Source organism: Malus sylvestris, chromosome 11, assembly GCF_916048215.2.
Source record: "Malus sylvestris chromosome 11, drMalSylv7.2, whole genome shotgun sequence".
In the NCBI taxonomy this organism is placed as follows: domain Eukaryota; kingdom Viridiplantae; phylum Streptophyta; class Magnoliopsida; order Rosales; family Rosaceae; genus Malus; species Malus sylvestris.
Genome location: NC_062270.1, coordinates 21,278,016 through 21,299,373, shown reverse-complemented (window position 1 = coordinate 21,299,373; position 21,358 = coordinate 21,278,016). Strand labels below are relative to the sequence as shown.

Below are 21,358 nucleotides of genomic sequence, written 5' to 3'. Positions count from 1 at the left end.
CTAGAAGCTTTTGACTTAATTTCTGTTTACCTAAATAACCTAGGGTTTTAATTCCTGAAATCCTTTAAATAAACTTCCTTTTTGCAGCCACAAACGAGCCATTCACTCCCATTCACACCAAAAATCATTCAACCTTCCTTGCCGTGCCCATCCTTCATCAATTTCCATAGTTTCTGACCCCAAACACTTCTTGCCGCACCATACATCCATCCTAAACACAATTCTATACTTCTACACCATCCATAACCCCCAAAACTCACCACCAACCCTTGTGCCACAACAAAGAGGAAAGAGGAGAGCCCTTGGACGTGCTTGCCATTCGATTTAGGATTGCTGGAATGTTTTAGGTGTAATCTTTCTTTTGCTTTCAATGTTTCAATTCACTAATCTTTGTTTTGTGAGTATGAGGAACTAAACCCCTCTTAGTTAGGGGGGATTCGAAACCATGTACATACTTGCAATATGAATTGATTACCTTCAGTTGTGATTTCATAAGTTGTGGATTCAATTTGTTTAACTGTTTGATTGATAACTTATTTGTGTATGTTTATTAAGAGTGCACGCTTAGTTTTCATGCATGAATATGATGCTAGAGTATAAGGGAGTTTCACCTAATAGTTACAAACTTATATTCACAAGTAGTGGAGGTCGCTTATAAACGATCGCGTTAAATGAATTCTTGGCACTAGTTTCATGCTCATCATAGTAACGAATGCCTCGTCAATACTTATAGTTTTCATGATGCTTAATGATTTTTGATTGTATCTTTATTGTGCTTTTCACGTAAAGAACTTTTGAAGAATGCTTTGAATTGTTGTATGCGTTTTCCCATCCAATTCAATAACTTAAGGAGAACTTGAAGGTTAATTTAAGCGGACCTAATTAACCTAGGGTGTTGAGTTTCATGATTTATTGAAAGAACAACTGAAAATTGGTTTATGTGCAAGTGTGTCGTGTGTGGAGAAGAACCCTCTAGCTAGCCTTCCATCCATAGTTTCATCCAAATTCGTTTTAAAAATCTGTTTTAGTTACAATCTGTTTTCTTTGTTTTCAAATTCGTCAAAACCAAATCCCCCATTATTTTAAAGTGTTAGATTAGTTAGAAATCAATTTAGTTTGTGTTTTTAAGTGTTTTGATTCAAGTTATAACCCAAATTCGTCCAAGTTTGTGTTAGAGTTCAAAACTGCCCAGAAAGTGTTTTTAAGGCAGTTTTGAGTGTTTTTGTGCTGTTTTGAGTCTTTTGGTTTGTTTTAGTGTTTTAGAGTTTAGTTTTGCATTCTTTGAGTCTAGTTTAGTGTTTTAAACTTTGTTTTACGTTTTTGAGTCAATTTCAAGTGTTTTAGCAATCCCTCCTAATCCCCGGTCTAGAACGATCCCTACTTACATACTTTATTACAATTGATAAAAAGAGAGTTTAATTTGTGTGCTTATATATTTTGCATCATGAAGGCGCTGCAGTCAAATTTATAGTGGTTTTCTAAGTTTCATTTTTTTCTTTCTAAAAAATATTTAATACTATTGATTCTACTTGGGTGCTTTTTCTGGGTGTTGCAAGAACACCAATGTGTGCATTTCTGGGTTTTCTAAGTTTCAATTTTTTTTCTATATTTAATCGTTGATGTTGCAAGTACACCAATGGATGCTTTTTTGGGTGCACTTTCATATACACCTGCCACCAAGCTGGAATTAGTAGGAGGAGGGGGGATGAAGTTGGGATCCTCGCGGGCTCGTTAATGTTCTCAAAGGTTTTTACCTTGCATGCTAAGGCCCAACACCCCTCACGAGCTGAGTCCCTTATGACTTTCATGTTTTATTTAAACTACATACTAATAAACACGGTTTGTCAATCAAAAACTAATAAAATTACTACTATACTCTTTAATCTAAACTACATATTAATAAAACACTATTTGTCAACAAAAAAACTAATAAAATTACTAGTATACCCTTTAATACAAAACTAAAAGAAGATATTAGAAAAAAAACAAAGTGGGCATTGAAGTAATTTTGTACAAACAAGTTTTTACTTTTTCTTGAAAAACCTCACAATTGTGTCACTTTATCAATACCCTCTAATCTCATTCTCTCTCTTTCCTAACTTACAAACCCTATTTTGTTAGGATGCTTGCAAACCTGTTAAAAACAAATAACTCCTCTCATAAAAAAAACTAGAAAGCAAACATTTAAAAAAATATATATATATATTTTTCAGCACACAAAGTGTGGCCTTTGCTAGTAAAAATAAAAAAAACCAAACCGAAAAAACAGAATAATAATCCAACCAAACTAAATCGAATAGAACAGTAATTTTAATTTAATTTTTTATTTAAAAAAAAAAACCGAACCAGCCGAAAACGTCATATGCCAATTGACCGACACCCTTTGACTCGGCATCATTAAATCCTCATATAAATGGGGCGGAATCCTACACTGTAGTACACACACGCAGCATTTTCAAGACTTGCCCGCAATTGCTTTCGTCGGCGTTCGCAACCACAACTGTCATCCCCCCTAAAACCCTAACTCCCACCAAACGAATGTCGGAATGAAACAGTACAAAACCCTGCAGCTACTCTTTTGGCCTCAATTTTACACCTTTGCCACTGACACAGTGACACTCTCCTCTCTCTTGTCCCCCCCTCCATCAGTAATCTATTGAAAGGAAAGGAAGGGAAAGGAGAGAAGTTTTGTTTTGGTGAGATCGGAGGGAGTGATGGTGATGGCTGAGAATGAAGTTGGGGATGACCAGAGGGACCTCAACGTCAATGGCGGCGGGCCCAAGTTCCCATGGAGGACTCCGGTCTCCCTTGATGCTCCCGTAATGGCCGCCGAATCCTGGCCTGCTCTGGCCGATGCCCACAGGCCCAAGAGTCTGGATGCTGCTGCAAAGCCGCCAGCTGCGCAGCTGTCTCCCCTGCCCGCGCCTGCGCAGGTAATTCCAATGAAGCTGTTTGGTACTTGTTTGAAATGTGTAAAATTATAATGTATGGAACATGCATTGCGAACTCATCAATCTTTACTTTCCGAGAAGAAATTTGAATAATTAACGTATGAAACTATCAAACTGTTTTGGAAATCCTCAAAGTATGGAGGAGACCTCCAATTATTCCCATGGAGCTTGCAGCCATAACTGATGCAGCTGTACTCCCATTGCTGCTTTCGCCCCAGCACCCATCGAAAGAATAGTATAATTTTGAATAAAGGAACTAGAGAGTATAATCTTGTTTAATAAGAAATAAAATTTCCTACATGTATGTTTATCTAACCACCTGAACTGAATGAAGTCGAAAAGAAAAATGAAGAAATTGGGTCCCTAGGGAATTAATAGATTGCTGTTCTAAACCAACGTTTTACAAATGAATCCCAAATGCTTCTGTTCTTGATTTCGACTTTTGCAGTAGATATATGTTTTATCTAATCCTTTATCCTGTTGATAAAATTTGCAGTAATCAATATAACCATTATTGTGGAAATGTTGCCTTCAAGGTGATTATTGTTTAAGGAAAAGAAAAATGTTGGAGCGTCACCAATTTCATTTAAATATTTGTATGTATGTAATGTATGCAATATTGATTAATAATTATACATGTATATGTATTACAAACATACATATGTTTAAACCATGTATCTGAAATGGTCACATTGTGGAATTCCCGTGAAAAAAGTTCTTCTAAATAGACTGCTGAATAAGAATTTTGCTTTGTCTTCAAACTGGCACATCATGCTTTAATCTCTCTCTCTCTCTCTCTCTCTCTCCAGCCACCCCTGGTTAATTTATTAGAAATATTCTTGTGCTATGTTAGGAATGCCTTGCTCTCTTTTGACACTGGAATTATACAGCAGTGAAGCATGTCTTGCTTCAGGGTTATTGTTTCCTATTTTGTTTTTGCATTAGATAGTAATGTCATGCTTCAGGGTTATTGTTTCCTATTTTGTTTTGGCATTAGATAGTTCTTCTCTCGTAAAGTGATTTTACAATTTGTCAAGGAACTGTAATAGAAGAATTGAACCTTTTGTTATTTTGGTCCTGTTGTTGACATGTCTAGAGAGACATAAAAATTAATTAATAGTATTTGGAGGGGGGTTTCTGGAATTTTTTATGCTAGGGCCTGTGACCTGTTCATCAAAATTGATACCTTATTCTTTGAAAAAAGAAAGAGAAATTTTGTACATGCTAAAAGAAAGAGAAATTTCGTACATGCTACTTCTGTTCATCTAGTTGCTAACTGTATTTGACTTTATATGTTCTGCTTTGTCATCCAGGGATTAGTCATGCAGAAGTTGAATGAGTCTGGAAACTCTAACGCTTCGCACAAGCATTCATCATCACATCACGAAAAAGGTCCTAGGCGCAACACAAATGCTGCACCTCTTTTTCCAGTACCCGTACCCTACCATCAACAATCGCTTCCTACTGTTTTTCATACCATGGTACAACCCTACATTCCGGCTTCTGGGTATGCTTACCAGCCATACGCTGGACCCATTCCAAGTGTTGGGAATCATATGGTAAAATCTGGATTCGAGACCCCAGTGCAAAATTTTGTGCAACCAGTTCAACCTCAGCCACGAAATAATCCGAATGCTTATGGTGTCAATTTTTCTACTAGAAGACCCAATATGCAAGAACCCGGTGGCCCTTGGAATCATACTTGGCATCAACAGCGAGCATTCAACCCCAGAGAGAACATTCCTGTGCAACAGGGTGTTGGACCTAGGCCTTTCTTAAGACCTCAGCTTTTTGGTCCAGCCCCAAGGTTCATGGTTGGCCCAAGCATTCCTGGTAGTTCTATCATACCGGTGCTGAGCTGTCTTATTTTGGTTTCAGTTATAGTTTTTTTATTTCTATGCAATTTTCTATTTCTCCATTGGTATTTTGACTATTTCCAGTGTCAGCAATATACTTGAATTTTGCTTTTCTAAAAAAGGAGAAATCAGTATCTTGAATGAATCTCCTAACAATTGAGCGGTTGCTGCTTCTTTATTTTGCATTTATGAACAATATTTTTTATTGTATATATGCGTTGTTCAGGATTAGATTCTTTCCACAATGATTTATCTCAATTACACAGGACCTGCACCCATATGCTATCTTCCAGTTCCACCACTTTCCGCAATTAGGGGACCTCATCCTCCTAGCTTTGTGCCACATCCTTTAAATCCAGGGGCTCCATTACCGCCCTCAAAAACACATACATTGTCGTTGAGGGACAATATTATAAAGCAAATAGAGTATTATTTCAGGTAATTTGTTTAAGAAAGTCTTTTATCTTGCCAATCTCGGTGTTTGTGCACTGCTTGCAAGCTAGTGCATATATGTGTTTGCATTGTACTGTTGAGAAAGCTTTCCTTTTTAGCATAATTATGATAAACTATGGTGGTATTCTTCTTCACTTGTAAGTGAGAGGTCTTAGGTTCGAATCTCGTAGATGGAGAATTCGATACCAAATTAGGTTGCCCATTGTGTGGCTTAGCCGAAATCCCCCCTCCCTTTATTGTAAAATATATCGTTGTTCTCAAAAGGAGAAATAGAAGCTAAAAAAGCTATTCATTTGTTGTTGACTGAGATGCTGTATTCGTTCAATCGTAAAGATGTAATATCAAAAGAAGTTTTCTTAGAAGAATTTTTACAATCTTGATAGATTTCTTATCTTTCCAATTTTTTTTATTATTCAAAGCTACAAAAGGAAACTTAGAAACCAAAATGTAATAGTCTGGAAGAATAGAACGGCTGATACGAAAAGATAACCTTAAAGATGATCATATCTTTCCAACGTGCCTTCGATATCAATGTATGTTATCCCAATGCTTTAATTAGAGAACCCATTATTGAGCATTTTGAACTTTATTGTACCGCATGGCATGATTGTTAAGCTTTTAACGCATGGAAGGAAGTTTTGTCAATAATGAAATCACACATTCTCAACCCTCTCTACACAGAGTAGTGAAAATTCCTAAGGAAAGAATTTGATAGTTTATATTTCACAGGTCTTCTAAATTGGTGAAGCACTGAAGCATATAAGATACCTCAACTAATGGTATTTAATCCGGGTTTTAGGATATATGTTGATAAATTGAAATATAATCAAGCTGCACCTTCTTCTTTTTTGTTTTGCTTAGTTTGTTAGCCGCTGTATGTAAGGGTAAAATTATCACTAAATTTTAGATGACTTAATAAAGTTATCTTTGCAATAGGGCTATAACCGATTTTCACACACAATGACAGGGAGTAATCTCTTAAATAGTGGTATAGATGATACAAATATTTCTTTTATTATTAATTAACTCTTAATCTTTCTTTGGCAGTGATGAAAATCTAAAGAAAGACCGTTACTTAATTTCATTCATGGATGACCAAGGATGGGTCCCAATAACCACCATTGCTGACTTTAAAAGGGTATGTTTTGGTATCATAGTAGATATTGCAGAAGCTAAGGTAATACATGCTGATCCAGTTTTGCTTTTGGTCAGCTGTGTGATCTATTAGATTAGTTAATCTGTCTTCCTGTTTTGTAGCTGACAATAACGTGAATAAGCTATATTTTGATATTGTGTGTTATAGGTTAAGAAAATGTGTACAGACATAGCATTCATCATTGACTCGCTGCTGGGTTCAACTACTGTAGAAGTGCAGGTTAATCTTCTTTCTTCTCTTTGGTATTTTAATATAGCATGTCCTAATATTTTTATGGAATGACAACCAAATTTTGCGGTCTATTGTTTGCTAGCATGGAATCTCTCTTTCTCTCCTTTCTTTTTTCTCTAATTTATATTCTTGTAGTATCCAACTTTTTCTTCCCTTCTCTTCGTCCCTCTTCCAACCTTCAGTGGCATAGTTAATAAAACTTAAGTATATTCATAGTTAGTCTGATTTCTCTGACCTGCATAAATTGTTTAAGTTCTCTTCTCCTATGTTAACAGGCTAGATATAATGTCTTTGCTGAAAAATCTTCCTTTACTGGTTTTCAAATTCAACAACCTTTGAGGTTTGCTTATGTTTCACTTTGCTTGATTTCAGATTTTTATTTTGTGTTTTAATTTGTGTGCTTATTATACTTCTTGGTTCTCTTTTTCCTGTCTATATTTATGCCTGTGAAGATGTGTAGGAGAGGAATGTCATTATATTCATAAGAAAATAATTGATATGATGTATTTAGATGCAAATCAGTATTAAGATTGGATCTTAAAATCTGGATTCTGAACAGATGGTCATTTGAAAGCATCGCCATCATTCATGTCTTGATACATTAACAATTTCATTTGATGGAGATGTTATGTTTAGTAACCCCACAGTAGGTTAGAGAATACTCTCCCTATATATCAAAGAATTATTACGGTTTTGTAACTGAAAAAAAAAGGATTGATGTGGAGTTTGAATTGGTATGTTATTTGTTATTACTTTTGTACTAATAATTTCTTATTGTAAATTTGTAAGTCTGCTTTTATTTCTTCCTAGTTTGTGCCTATCTATTGTTTGAGATGCTGCATTTGACTTTGATTGGCCACTTGTGTTATCTGGCACAGCATTGTAAATTATTCAGAGAAATTGGGAAATATGTTGACAAGTTATGAATGTTTTTGAAATGCATTGCATCTTTTTTTTTTTTTTTTTTTTCTTGACATGCACTTGAGTTGTTTCGTCTTTGTAGGCTAACAAGATACGAAGACGTGATGAGTGGTCGAAGTGGATTGCAGATTCTGTAGACTCAATGTTAACATCCAAGCTGCAAACTCACATGGTTCAAGTTGAAGATAGATATATCAATGCTCCTGAGAATAGCGCGAGCAATGATAGAATGAAAGCTTTCGAAGAAAAGGTAGAAGTTTTATCAGATGGAAAAAAATTGATGTCGTGCATGCCATCAACCACCATACCTGGCATTGATGATGTTCAAGTTGATAGCGGATCACTAGCATCTGCTGATTATAATAGTGCTTTAAGTGCAAAGTTGACTTCCAAATCAAATTGCAAGTCCTCAGATCCCGAAATGGATAATTACTTAGACCGCCCATACCACTCAGAGGGAATTGAAACTGTAAGATATGATGATGATGGGACTGAAGGCATGCCTTCAGATATGGATATGAAGAATCTTGCAATGTCTAACGATTTTGCAAACACATTTATGCTTGATGAAGAGCTAGAGCTTGAGCAGAAAATAATAAAGGATGATCATTCTCCTATTAGAAGGTATTAAACTTTTATTTTTTTATTTATTTATTTTTTTTTTGTGCATTTGATTGATGCACTTACAATGTCTTTCTAGTTTCCTTTATCTCTTGACTCTTTACAGTTTCAACAAACCAAAAACAGCATCTCTATCTCTATTCAAACCCTTACTCCACCCTTTGGGCTATAGTGCAAAAAGTCACCCGTACCCATGAGAACTATAAGCACTATGGATTTGGGCCCCCAATAGATTTCGTGGGGTACTTAGTGATGAAGAAATAACCCAACATTGGTTAAATATGATTTGAGGTAATAGGAAATCTACCTGATTGAATGCAAATATCATCTTAATTGTTCCATACTTCCAAGTAGGTCTAAACTCATATTGTAAAGCCAAATTGAGAAAGGGGCACCAATCACCATGTTATTTTTTTCTTCCCAGTTTTGGGAAATGGGGTGTGCTTGTGGTGAGATCAATGTTTTAAAAGGTTCGCCCCAGGGTGCGCCTAGGTGTCCTCTGAGGTTGGGTGTGAGGGTTGTCGCCTTTGTTTTGAGGGAGTGGGCGGAAGGCGTCGCCGGAGCCACCTAGGCGCGCCTCAAGGGCTTTTTTTTTAAATATATTTTTATTTTTATTTTTATTTTTACTCCCAAACCCAAATTTTGGGTAGGTTTTAACTGCCTCATACCTCTTCCTTGCACTATCGTCTCTCTGCCTTTTTTTTCTTCTGATTTTTATTTTTTTAATATAATGGATGTGTGTTCTGTCTGCGTGCATTGTTATATGTGTGCTCATTGTGCTTTTCATCCCCTATTATATATATATATATATATATATATATATATATATATATATATATGTGTGTGTGTGTGTATGTGTGTGCGTGTATTTATAATATATGTGTGTGCTCAAGGTGATTATTAATTAATAATCTTTTTTTTTTAATATAATATATGTGTATGCTCATTGTATATATTAAAAAATTTAGGTCCTGTGAGGCTTCGCCTCATGCCTAGGCGAGGCTATCCCTTGGACGCCTCGCCCACACCTCACACTTTTAATACGTTGGGTGAGATTCATTTTCACAGTAGGTGGCATTTTTTTAGTAGTGTTTTTATTGTATTTTGAAAAATTGTGTTGGAATCCTTGTGATCTATATTCACATGGCTCTGTGCCAGTGCTCATATATTTCCCTCGCTTATTTCTTTCTTTCTTTGTTGGTGGACTAAAACTGGTCGTTGAACTTGAGCTTTCTCTTTAAATTGGAGGCTAAGAATTCAGGCTTATCCTGGCTAGGCATTCTTGCTTCAGTAGCGTTACAATACTATGTCATGCGGTTGAATATGCATATGAGCTTACTACTTGTTGTATGTTTTCATATGACAGTGTTGGCCCAAGATTGATGATGAAGATGATGAGATTCTAGTCAATGATCAGGACGTACAGAGACTTGTAATTGTCACCCAGGTATGCCACTAAGTAACAAAAAGTGTCTTGAAACTATGTTTTTAGCAAGGAAAGGTCCTTTGATATTTTTATACTTTTCTTTGATTAGTTTTTGCAGTTAAATGAGACTTTAATTTCATGTCTGTAGCATTTTGATAAGTAGTCATTTCTTTGTTTTCTGTGCAGAATAGTAGAGTAGGTAAAGGATCAAAACATGATGATAAAGAATCAAAAACCATTTCCAATGAGCTAGCGTCTGCTATAAACGATGGGCTTTACTTCTATGAGCAGGTTGGGAATATTCCTATGGAGTTTGTTAATTACTATGCTGCACTAACCTGGCTCCTAACATATATTCAATTAGCAGGAACTGAAAACCAAGCGACCAAACCATAAAAAGTACAGCACCAGCCATGAAAATAGAGATGCAAACTCAAGATTTTCAAGCGTTTCCAAAGTCTTTTCAAAATTAAAGCCCAGCGAAATATCTGGCAGTAGTAATGGCATTGAAGAGTCTGGAAGTGTTGATGCACGGAAGAAGCAAAATACTCTCCCAAAATCAGCAGCCGTCCCATAGACAGCGATTCTTCTCAAGCAACTTCAAAAATTATGGAACTGGTTGGAACAATCTAGGAATCATATCAGAAAGTCCACCAAGTCACTCTGTTGGCTTTTTCTTTAGTTCCACGCCTCCTGAAACTCATGGGTTAGTTGAAATGGATGGAATTTGGTTTTGGATTTGTTTCTTCAGCAGAGCAATTCTTTCTAGTGATTTAGAAGTTTGTTGTTCTCGCTTTTGGGATGAGTAATTGTAATTAATAAAACTTAGAATCAAGGGCTAAGCTAATGTGATGTCTAAGCATATTAGCTCTTATCATTCCAAGAAGCTAATCCAAATATAAATTTTTTATTTTACAGACCAAGATCTTCAAAAGTGAGTGTTTCCCCTCATGGGTTTCTCTCAGGCAGTAGTCCACCGGTGGGTTCTGTGCCAAAGTCATTTCCACCGTTTCAGCACCCAAGTCATCAGCTTCTGGAAGAAAATGGTTTTAAACAGCAGAAGTAAGGGATGTAATTTTGATGCTCTTGTGCATGTGTGATAGGTAGAGAGCGAGAGATAGAGATATATTGATGTGTGTGTGTGTGTGTGTGTACATATATATATATATATATAGAGAGAGAGAGAGAGAGAGAGAGAGAGAGAGAGAGAGAGAGAGAGAGAGAGAGATTAATTTTGTTTACTTACATGGCTGCCCTTCCTGTTAGGTACCTCAAGTATCATAACCGGTGCCTAAATGACAGGAAGAAGTTGGGAATTGGTTGCAGTGAGGTGGTCTTTTATCTGAACTCCTAGTGTCATATTAATTGCATTTTTTTCCATGGGTTGAAAGCTTTAATTTGTGATCAAATTGCCTAATTTTGATTTCCTTTTCTTATGAACTTAATCCCACAAGTTTTATATCTTTATCCTCTGTTCTTGAATGATTTTCTAAATTGATTTATTGAATATACTCATCGAAATTTGGAACCCACATCCACTTAATTGTTGCATATTTATGCTTGTATGAGTATGTGACAACTGTTTCTATTTGCAATTATATATTAGGCAGTTAAAATAAATATACAGTATTAAATATGGTGGATAAAGGTCTGGATTTGTGGGGTTCGGATTTTATCTATAATGCTTTATATTTGTAGTATCAGAAACTGATGACTTTTTGCATCACATTTGGATGCACTAGATTTGTTGGTCCATGCCCGAAGTATACAAATGGGACTTTCACGTCTCTTCGTTATGCCATTTTGTCTAACATAAAATTATCCGGTTTTTATGCATCGTCTTTTTTCAATGTCCATATAAAAAATTCCAGTTTCATGATTCACAGTTATTTACAGTGAAATGTGTGCCTTGTTTCTTCCCATGCAGGAAATGAATACTCTGTATAGATTTTGGTGTTATTTTCTTAGAAACATGTTCAATTCTTCAATGTATGATGAGTTCCGAAATTATGCACTTGAAGATGCTACTGCTGGTTATAATTATGGAGTAGAGTGCCTCTTCAGGTTCTATAGGTTAGTGAGAAAATTGTGGTCGTTTCCCATTTTAGTCATATTTGCAATCCCCTCTTGAATTTTCAGCTTTACTTGTGTTTTCAGTTATATAATACTAATGTGTGTGTGTGGGCGGGTGCGCGTGTGCGTATTCTTGTTTCTTGTTTCAGTTATGGTTTGGAGAAGGATTTTAGAGAGGACTTGTACAAGGACTTTGAACAGCTCACTCTTGACTTTTACCATAAAGGCAATCTCTATGGCCTGGAAAAATATTGGTAATTATTTTTCCTGTTTCTTTATGAGGCTGCTTTTTCTTAGCTTCTTTACAAAAATAAAACCAAATAAATAAATACCTAAAAATTAAATTTTCTAGTTGAAATTTGACCATGGTGTTCTGTTACAGTTGATAGGATTTTGATTAATTTCTTGAACCCTTGTGCCGTAGAATATTGGTTTCCTAAATTTGTAATTAGGCTATAATGTGATGAGAAGAGTTATGTTGATTCTTTCATAATTTGTATATGCATTACTTGTATAAATTCGTCCAAGATGGAGAAGGATACAGAAAACGGGGGTTTTCAACATCCTAGCATGGTATTAGACCGGAGTATAGTGAAGGTAGTTTAGGGTTTACCTTATGGCTTGGTTTAGACGTAATAGTTCACTGGGTGCTGCCTTTCCTCCCTATCATTTCTGCCACTTATTGAAATTTTTTTTGCCTTGGAATTTCATTTTGTACCGACCCTAAGCCTATACCATCACTCCGAGACTCAACCTTCAACTGGCTGGCTGAGGACTCTAACGCCACAAGGTTGTCGTTTATTTGCTGAATATCTACTACATCATGTATTTCAATAACCCAGATGGCCGGTTAATTCTGACAACTACTCATGTACGTGTGGGGTTGTTTGTTTTGAATTTTTTATTTAAAATAATATTAATTTACTATTTTGTCACTTCTAAATTAAATTGTTTTCTCCAATAATTTTAAGTAGGAGGGCTATTTTTTGGTGTATATTCATTATTCTTTCATATTTATGTTTTCCCATCCTTCTAGTGTAAATGTACTCCCAAGTGCATGTCTTATGAATCAAATGTCATCGAAATTTCCTTAGTTTTATATCCCTTTTCTGGTTCTTAGCCCAATCCCTTTTATTCCCCTCTGTATTCCCTATAAGGTGTTTGGGTTTTGCTACTATATCCATGTCCCACACTGGGGTTTTTTGGATCCCTCTTCCGTTAAGTATGTAGGTTACTGCAAAATTTTTATGGTTCTCCCAAGTTTCAGATACTTCAGGCTTCTTAACCGTTAGATCTTGATTTTTGTGGTATTTATCAAAGATCTAATGGTAACAAGTCTGGAGCACCATAGAAAATCCCATGTCACGGATATGGATGTTATTGATACTTGATTCCCAATGCATTTTCTCATTCTGATAGTTGGATTTACGGTGAAGCAGAAGGTAGACGGTTTCGTTGAGAGCTATGAAGCTAGGCCAGTGGCTAGTAGCCTAATAGGATGAATTATTTGAACTAGTGGCTGAGATCAATACTGTCCGGGTTTTACTATCCTCGAATACAACATACCATATTGAAGCAATCTATGAGGTAGTATGGATGTCACCAGGGTGTCTGATTAGAATTTATTACTTAAAGCCTATTGTAGGTATTTTGCAGAAATTGGCAATGATACAAAAGAATACGACCTTTAGTTTGGAGGATTTACGGAAGGCCCACGTTCACCTATATGTATGATAAGTTCATTTAACAAAGCTAAACTAAATTATGAATACTAAATGACATTTTTTCTCGTTTAGAGGTCATAGAGTTGAAGATGTTTATTAGGTAAATTTCATGTATCACTTGGTTGAACTGATTACTGTTTTGAGTTTTAGACAATCTGGTAGTAATCCTCATGTCATCCAATCTTTGCATGTAAATGGCTTTGTATAAACTTGAATTCCTTGTGCATGTTGCAGGGCTTTTCATCATTATCGTCAACAAGGGGATAAAAAAGAGTCTCTAATGAAACATCCGGAATTGGATCGGTTGCTCAGGGAAGTATACTGTCGCTTGGAGGACTTCCGTGCCAAAGAGAGAGCCACTGCCATGAAGAGAGGAGTCATTAGTAGCCAGTAGTTACTAGTAAGTAATGCCTATAATCAATCCAATTCTGTCAGTCAGTCAGTTTGCAGCTTCTGGTTTGGAGGCAAAGAAAGGAGACGATTTCCGTACGTTGTGTTAAATGGGTTTTACGCCTTGTGAGGGAGGGCCGCCGGCTGCTCAGTTTTTTGCTCAGGGATTTTCTGGCTCCTGGCTCTATCTTTTATTGGAGTTATCTGCAAGCCTGAGAAGGGTGCCTCTGTTTTTTTCTGTCATTTCTGTCCTCTGGATTGCAACTTGTACATAGGAAAGAAGAATTTTGTTTAGAAAAATACAAGAGAGATGAAAAAAGAAACCCATAAGAAACGGAAGTTGTAGTTTAGACCTTGGGAAAATTGACCAATAAGAGACTAAAATTGAATTTTGCTCTTGTCCCCTGCATCTTATATATATATATATATTTTTTTTTTATTATTGTTATCTGATTTTCTTCATATATTTATGGGTGTTTAAAAATTTAAGTGAAGTCAAAGTGTCCCTGCCTCTGGGAACCTGGTGGATGATCAACTGGAAGGGCGTTGCGAACTTTGCGTCCGGACGGTCGTGATCTATCGAGCCCATGTGTAAATCCGGGTTGTTGTGACCTTGTGCAATTCAAAATTTTTATATTTTTTTATTTAGTGGGTATGTTTTTGTCGGGGAGAAAGGGGGCGCTAAGGAATTCTTCGTGCGTTCAGGAGGGAGAAAGAGGGAGGTGGTGTGAGGAATCGATTTCAATTAGATTGAACCTTTGTTTCAATTGTGACCCATTAATCCTATACCTTGAAAAAAAATTCGTTCACTGGGTGTGTTTTTGGCGGAGGGGGAGGGAGAGATTAGGGTTGTATTCGTAGGTAAAGAGAGGCAGAGAAAGAGAGATTAGGGTTGGTTGAAGCTCTGCTTGGATTGGAGTTCACAAAGGTGGTTCGTGTTAAACCCCCACCCCAGATTTTAAAAATAGTTTTGGTTTTTATTTTAAAAAATTGTTTTGGTTATTAATTGGTGAGCTCAAGGGGCCCACCCCTTGATTTGTCCCCCGGTTCCCTTCTCTTTTTCTGATTTTTTTTTAACTCTCTTTCTCTCCTTCAGCTCTCACTCTCACTCTCCCTTCTCTCTCCCTCTCGACTTTCTGCAACTCTTTCCTTCCCTCTTCCCCGAACTCACACACACACACCCAGTTACCCCACACCCAAGGAGACTTCGATGAGGACACCACCACATCACCGTGCCACGCTCTCTCTCTCTCTCTCTCTCTCTCTCTCTCTCTCATTCTCTTTCTCATCCCTCGACCTTAGTAAGCTTCGGAACCCTCTCTAATCTTTCTCTTAGATTGTTCAAACCCTAGTAAGGACTCATTTTAGGTGCTTTGGTGAAGGTTTGTAGTAAGAAACAACTCGGTGGTGTTTTCCCAGTTTTACCAACGAGTCCAACGGCTTTCGAGCTAATTTTCGGCCAAACCACGGTGAGTTGGCTGGTGTGCAAGGTATCAATCTCTTCGTCTCGCTGAGTACTACAACATTCCTTTTTGTTTCACCCAATTTCGTTGAGTATTGAAGAAGTTATATCCATTTGAATCTTACCCAGTTTTCGGCAACCTTTGCAGCTTTCGAGGAGTTTTCTGGCCAAACCACGACAAGTTAGACGTCGTGCAAGGTACCATTCTCTTCGCTGAATCACTCGATTTCGTTGAGTATTGACAAAATTATGGGCGTTTAAAGTGTCCAATTTATGGCCGAAACTCCGGCATGAAACCTAGCCCAAGAAACCTCCCAAGCCTTCGGGCCATTCCTGCCAAGCCCAACCAAACCTTTTTTATTTTTCTATTTATTTATTTTTTGTTTTAAAGGCCTTTGGGCCTTATATGTTAAAGCCCTAAACCCTTTTAGTTTAAAAACCAAGGCCCAAACCTTTTCTTTTTAGTTTAGTTTTATTTTATTTAAATTAAAGGCCTTTGGACCGTGTCTGTTAGGGCCCTAAGCCCTTTTCTCTTAAAACCCCAAAACCCCTGTTGGCTAAAGGCCCTTAGGCCGTTTGGAAGTCCTTAGGCCCGTGACTCTAAACCCCTTAAACCCACTAACCCTAACCCTAACCCAAGTCCAAAACCCTTAACTCGGAACCCCTCCTAGGCTAATTTTGGCGTCTTGAATCCGTTTCCGACGTCCGTTTTCCCAAATTCAATTGTTATAATATAGTTGTATTAATTGGACCCTTTATGTGCTTAGGGGCAATTATTGTGGCGTTTCCGTGTTCGCTAGTTGCGTGGCTCTTCGGCGGCTAAATATCTATGAGTGGACCCCTTCTAAAAATGCATGTTTTAATAGTAGAAATGCATACATGAAAAACATGATTTGATGATTACGTTTTATGAAATGTTTTGTGAGATAACATGCTTATTGAGGCTAGTTTAAATTATTACTATTTATTCTATAATCTGTGTTCTTATAGAATATCTGATGGATGACGATATAATATTTAGAACACGTTTAGAACACGTTTAGAACACCTCTTTATAGTACAGATGATGGATGACTTTATACTATGAAGTTGCTTTTCAAATGTATATATGTTCAATGGTTTTGTACTTCCCTAGTGATCCGTATTCCGCTACAGGATGAAGGGATAGATTCAGGTCTGTCCCGGGCGACGGTTATGGTGTTGGCATAGGGCCTAAAGTGTTTTTCCTCTGACTGTTTGCTCATAGACGGGGAGACGACATGGGGCCTGGAGAGTTATTAGACATTCACTAGTGATTATTATATATACAATTTATGATTTGAGACATTGCACATCATGCTAGGTTTCAGAAAACCTATGTTTATCATGATATATATGTGTTTTCATAAAACCTGGGGGTTAGTACATTTATAACTATTTTAGTATATATATATAAACTTGATCCACTCATGTTTGTTTTGTGCCCCCTTCAGGACTTAGAATCGAGGCATACAATCCCGGCGTCTAGGCACTTCCACATCGGCATCTTCGAGTCCTCTCGGTGTAGGACCCACTCCTTTGTTCATTCAATTTTTATATAAATTCTTTTAGTATTCTAGATTAGATGTGTGCTCTGAACACGTTTCTGGAATGCATATTCATTATTTTTATATTTATAAGTCTTATTCATTCCTTGTTCTCAGCATTTGTATTCAATAAATGGCTTTCGTCACCCTCGGGTGTCGGCCAGCACGTGCCTATCCTGGTGTTCGGGGAATATCGGGATCGGGGTGTGTCAGATTGGTATCAGAGCGTGGTTTGTTCAGAGCATACTTTGGATCTTCTCTTACTCTAATAGTGTGTCGGTTTTGACATCATTTGGATGTCACGACTTCCGGATTTGGTGTCATTCGGCACAGTTGTGCAAATCTTTCTCTGTTTGAATTGTCACCTTCTGGTTGAAATACAAGAAATTTGTGTCGCGATTATGCCTCATCGGTGACGTGTTTGATTTGTTGGATGACTTTCAACATCGGATCGATACTCCGTAACATGTGTTCCTTAGGAATTGCGGGCGGAGTGGATCTACATAAGAGCGTTAGGAAACGGAAAAACCAAAATGGTTTGAATTTGGAAGATCTGAAGCGATGTTGTACTCTGCGACATACGTTCCCTAGGAATGGGGAGCAGAGTCGTATATATTTAGAAATTACTCGAAACTTTTGAAATGCGTATTGAGGAAGCAAGAAAGCGCTAGTTGTTATGACATTTAATAAGTGATAATTGGTGGGATCGAATCGATGTTCTCGGACTCATTACCACTGAAGAAATTCGTGTGGATCTTTAGTGCAATTCTCAATGATTGTTCTATCGATATCCTTCTCGCCTACTCCATCGACGAAGTCAAGTTCCCTAACCTTCAATCGTCAGCTTCACACCAAATTCTTCGAGTGTTGACTTCGTTTACATTGACTTCGTTTACATTAAATACTTTTCTTGAGAAACTTCTCGATAGCAGACGATATTCTCATCAATTTCCCAAAATGGAGTTGCGATTCTTGTTATTGTGGTAATTGGACTTGGATGATGAAGATCCAGACTTGTTTGGATAAACAAACTCCTTGAACTTCATCTGGGTATGGTACTCGACGGTAAACCCTAACTCCTTGTCCTCGTACTTTTCGGTAGAGGTGAACTTAGCCTCTTGCTTGTAGCTCAATTGACCAGTGCTCTTGTCCAACAACCTTGTAATTTTTAGTGTAATGGCTTGAGACTCCACCATATTCATCACAGTACAAAGATCGAACTTTACTCTGAACTTCTCTGGACTCATTGAGCTTTGGTTTGCTCAAGAGCATCACTTTAAGGTAGCCAATCATGTCACTGCATGCATACGCAGACTGCTTTAATTTTTGAACTTTGAATTAGCTCTCACAAAGTATTGTGAATTATGAAATGTCTTTGGCATCATCAAATCTTATTAGCAGTTCTTAACTATTCTTTGAGCTTAAACTATTTCCTTTCTGGCTAAGGAACCAGTCAACCTTATTGTGATGATTAACCAAATAATCATAATTAGTGACTTCTATTTCTACATCTTTACCTTCCTTTGCTTGTTTGTTTCTCAATGTAAAACTGGATCATGCCGTAAAAAAAAATAAAAAATAAAAAAAATAAAAAATCGTATGTTCTTGGCATGGTTTCTAGTTCAAATCCCAATATCTTGTACTCTAGATTCTAATGGACTTGTTTTGACCCTCAAATTCTTGAGTGTTCTTGCAGCCTTCTCGATATGGTTTCTCGCTCAATAGGTGAGGAATTCATGATCGATCGATTTGACGGAAGTATGCTCCCAATTCTTATCGATTTGGACGAGAATGTTAGGAGCATAATCTTTTCACAAGCTGACCAGACTTACCAGAAAGAGTTCCATGTAGGCGTGAGGTTGAGCCGTCTTTTGGTAAGAGTTGAATGAAGGTTGTAATGCAGAAGGTCAGCAGATTATATCGCCATCTTGCTATAATTCATAGGCATCGCATCGTTTCTCTTCCAACGTTATGCGTTCTTCACTCCAGGACTATTTTGCTTGTGAGTACGTGGTTGTCAAAACACTTCAAGCAGATCTTTTTGGTGCACTCTGGGATGGCACTACAGCACGGTCGAGGCGAGAATCAGATAATCTTTACATTTCTCTTGAAAGGTGTGTGCTCTCATTGGGTTTTTAGGATGATCACTTGCGAATCCTTCTTCTTTCCACCAACATTGACCGTGTTTGACTAGAAATCTGCACCTAAGCAAAAATGGAGAGGTGGTTTGAGCACTACAACAGCTCTCTAGAGATACTGCTTGTTAAGGAAAGTGACTTCTCGTTTTCTACTTACTTGGCTTGAGCTTTTGGGTATACTACTAACATGGTAGCCACTTCTCTTGAATCCCAAGATACCGTTTTCAAATGGATTCTTTAATGGTGAAATTTGGAAGAACTGAGGTGAATATGATCCTTAGTGTTGGATAGTGTTTTATGACGACAAATTCTATTTTGTTCGGTTTGAGTATGGGGCTTTTTGCGACATGGTACGAGAGTTTTCTATATGCAACACTGGTTGACAGGGGAGTATTGTGAATTGGTATTCAGAGGATCGAATTTACGATGTGTGAAATTGTGCACCCTCAGAAAATTACTGCTTGCTTATCGAGACAACAAATGTGTGGTCGATATTACGGGTGGCCGACTATGGTATTAATAACTTATTCGTTGGGTTCATTAAGCAAGTGGGCAAGAAGACTCGTCTTCAGTAGTTGTTACGGATTTGTTATTATTGGGGCTCGACCCAAAGACACATCTGTTCTCAAAGTACGTGATGTTTCGTATGCTTAGGAGAGACCCACTCTCATTTTCCAGTTTTGGTTTTCAGTATGAGTATTTTAACTTCCTTTACTTTAGTTATTTGTTTTGTCATTAAAAATGTTTTGGGGGAAGTATTTCCGTTTTCAATTTTAAGTTCAGCACGAATTTTCGACCTATATGTTAGTACTTATTTATTTTGGTGTTATCGTATTTTACTTTATATCTTTATAAAGTATGTTTTGTACTTTTACACTGATGCGGAAGAAAGTAAGAGCTTAGAGGCATTATAGAGGATTTTGCAACCCGCTCGCGACGGTGTGACATATTCTCTTTGATGCACCCACTCTGACTTAATTACTCTTTATACATATATTCTTCTTCCTATTTTCGAGTATTTCAGTTTAGTAAGTGATTTTAAATTTCATGGATGAAATTCTTTTAAGGGGGGGGGTAGATTGTTACACCCCACCCCCGATTTTAAAAATAGTTTTGGTTTTTATTTTAAAAAATTGTTTTGGTTATTAATTGGTGAGCCCAAGGGGCCAACCTCCTGATTTGTCCCCCGGTTCCTTTCCCTTTTTCTTTCTTTTTCTGATTTTTTTATAACTCTCTTTCTCTCCTTCAACTCTTACTCTCCCTTATCTCTCCCTCTTGACTTTCTGCAACTCTCTCCTTCCCTCTTCCCTGAACTCACACACACACACCCAGTTACCCCATACCCAAGGAGACTTCGACGAGGACACCACCACACCACCGTGCCATGCTCTCTCTCTCTCTATCTCTCTCTCATTCTCTTTCTTTGCACAGTGGTACCCCCACTATTTGGAGTTCTACTCATACGAGATTTCTCATCTCTCGACCTTAGTAAGCTTCGGAACTCTCTCTAATATTTCTTTTAGATTGTTCAAACCCTAGCAAGGACTCATTTTAGGTGCTTTGGTGAAGGTTTGTAGTAAGAAACAACTCAGTGGTATTTTCCTAGTTTTACCGACGAGTCCAACGGCTTTCAAGCTAATTTCCTGCCAAACCACGACGAGTTGGCCAACGTGCAAGGTATCAATATCTTCGTCTTGCTGAGTACTACAACTTCCCTTTTTGTTTCACCCAATTTCGTTGAGTATTGAAGAAGTTATATCCATTTGAATCTTACCCAATTTTCGGTGACCTCCGCAGCTTTCGAGGCGTTTTTTGGCTAAACCATGACGAGTTAGACGTCGTGCGAGGTAATATTCTCTTAGTCTCATCGAGAGCTATGATTTTCATTTTTGAATCACTAGATTTCGTTGAGTATTGACAATGTTATGGGCGTTTAAAATGTCTAATTTCCGGCCGAAACTCCTGCCTTCCTCTCTGGCGTGAAACCCAGCCTAAGAAACCTCCCAGGCCTTCGCGGCCTTACCCTAACCCAAGTCCAAAACCCTTAACCTAGAACCCCTCCTAGGCTAATTTTGGCGTCCTGAATCCGTTTCCAACATCCTTTTTCCCAAATTCAATTGTTATAATATAGTTGTATTAATTGGACCCTTTATGTGCTTAGGGGCAATTATTGTGGCGTTTCCGTGTTTGCTAGTTTGCGTGGCTCTTCGGTGGCTAAGTATTTGTGAGTGGACCCCTTCTAAAAATGCATGTTTTAATAGTAGAAATGCATACATGAAAAGCATGATTTGGTGATTATGTTTTATGAAACGTTTTGTGAGATAACATGCTTATTGAGGCTAGTTTGAATTATTACTATTTTTTCTATAACCCGTGTTCTTATAGAATATC

The 21,358-nt window shown here is 37.4% G+C and overlaps 1 pseudogene; it reads left to right on the top strand.

The window, feature by feature from the left end:
• The first annotated feature begins 2,422 nt into the window (after positions 1-2,422).
• Positions 2,423-14,194, top strand: LOC126589433 (la-related protein 1A-like; annotated as a pseudogene).
• The last annotated feature ends 7,164 nt before the right edge of the window (positions 14,195-21,358 follow it).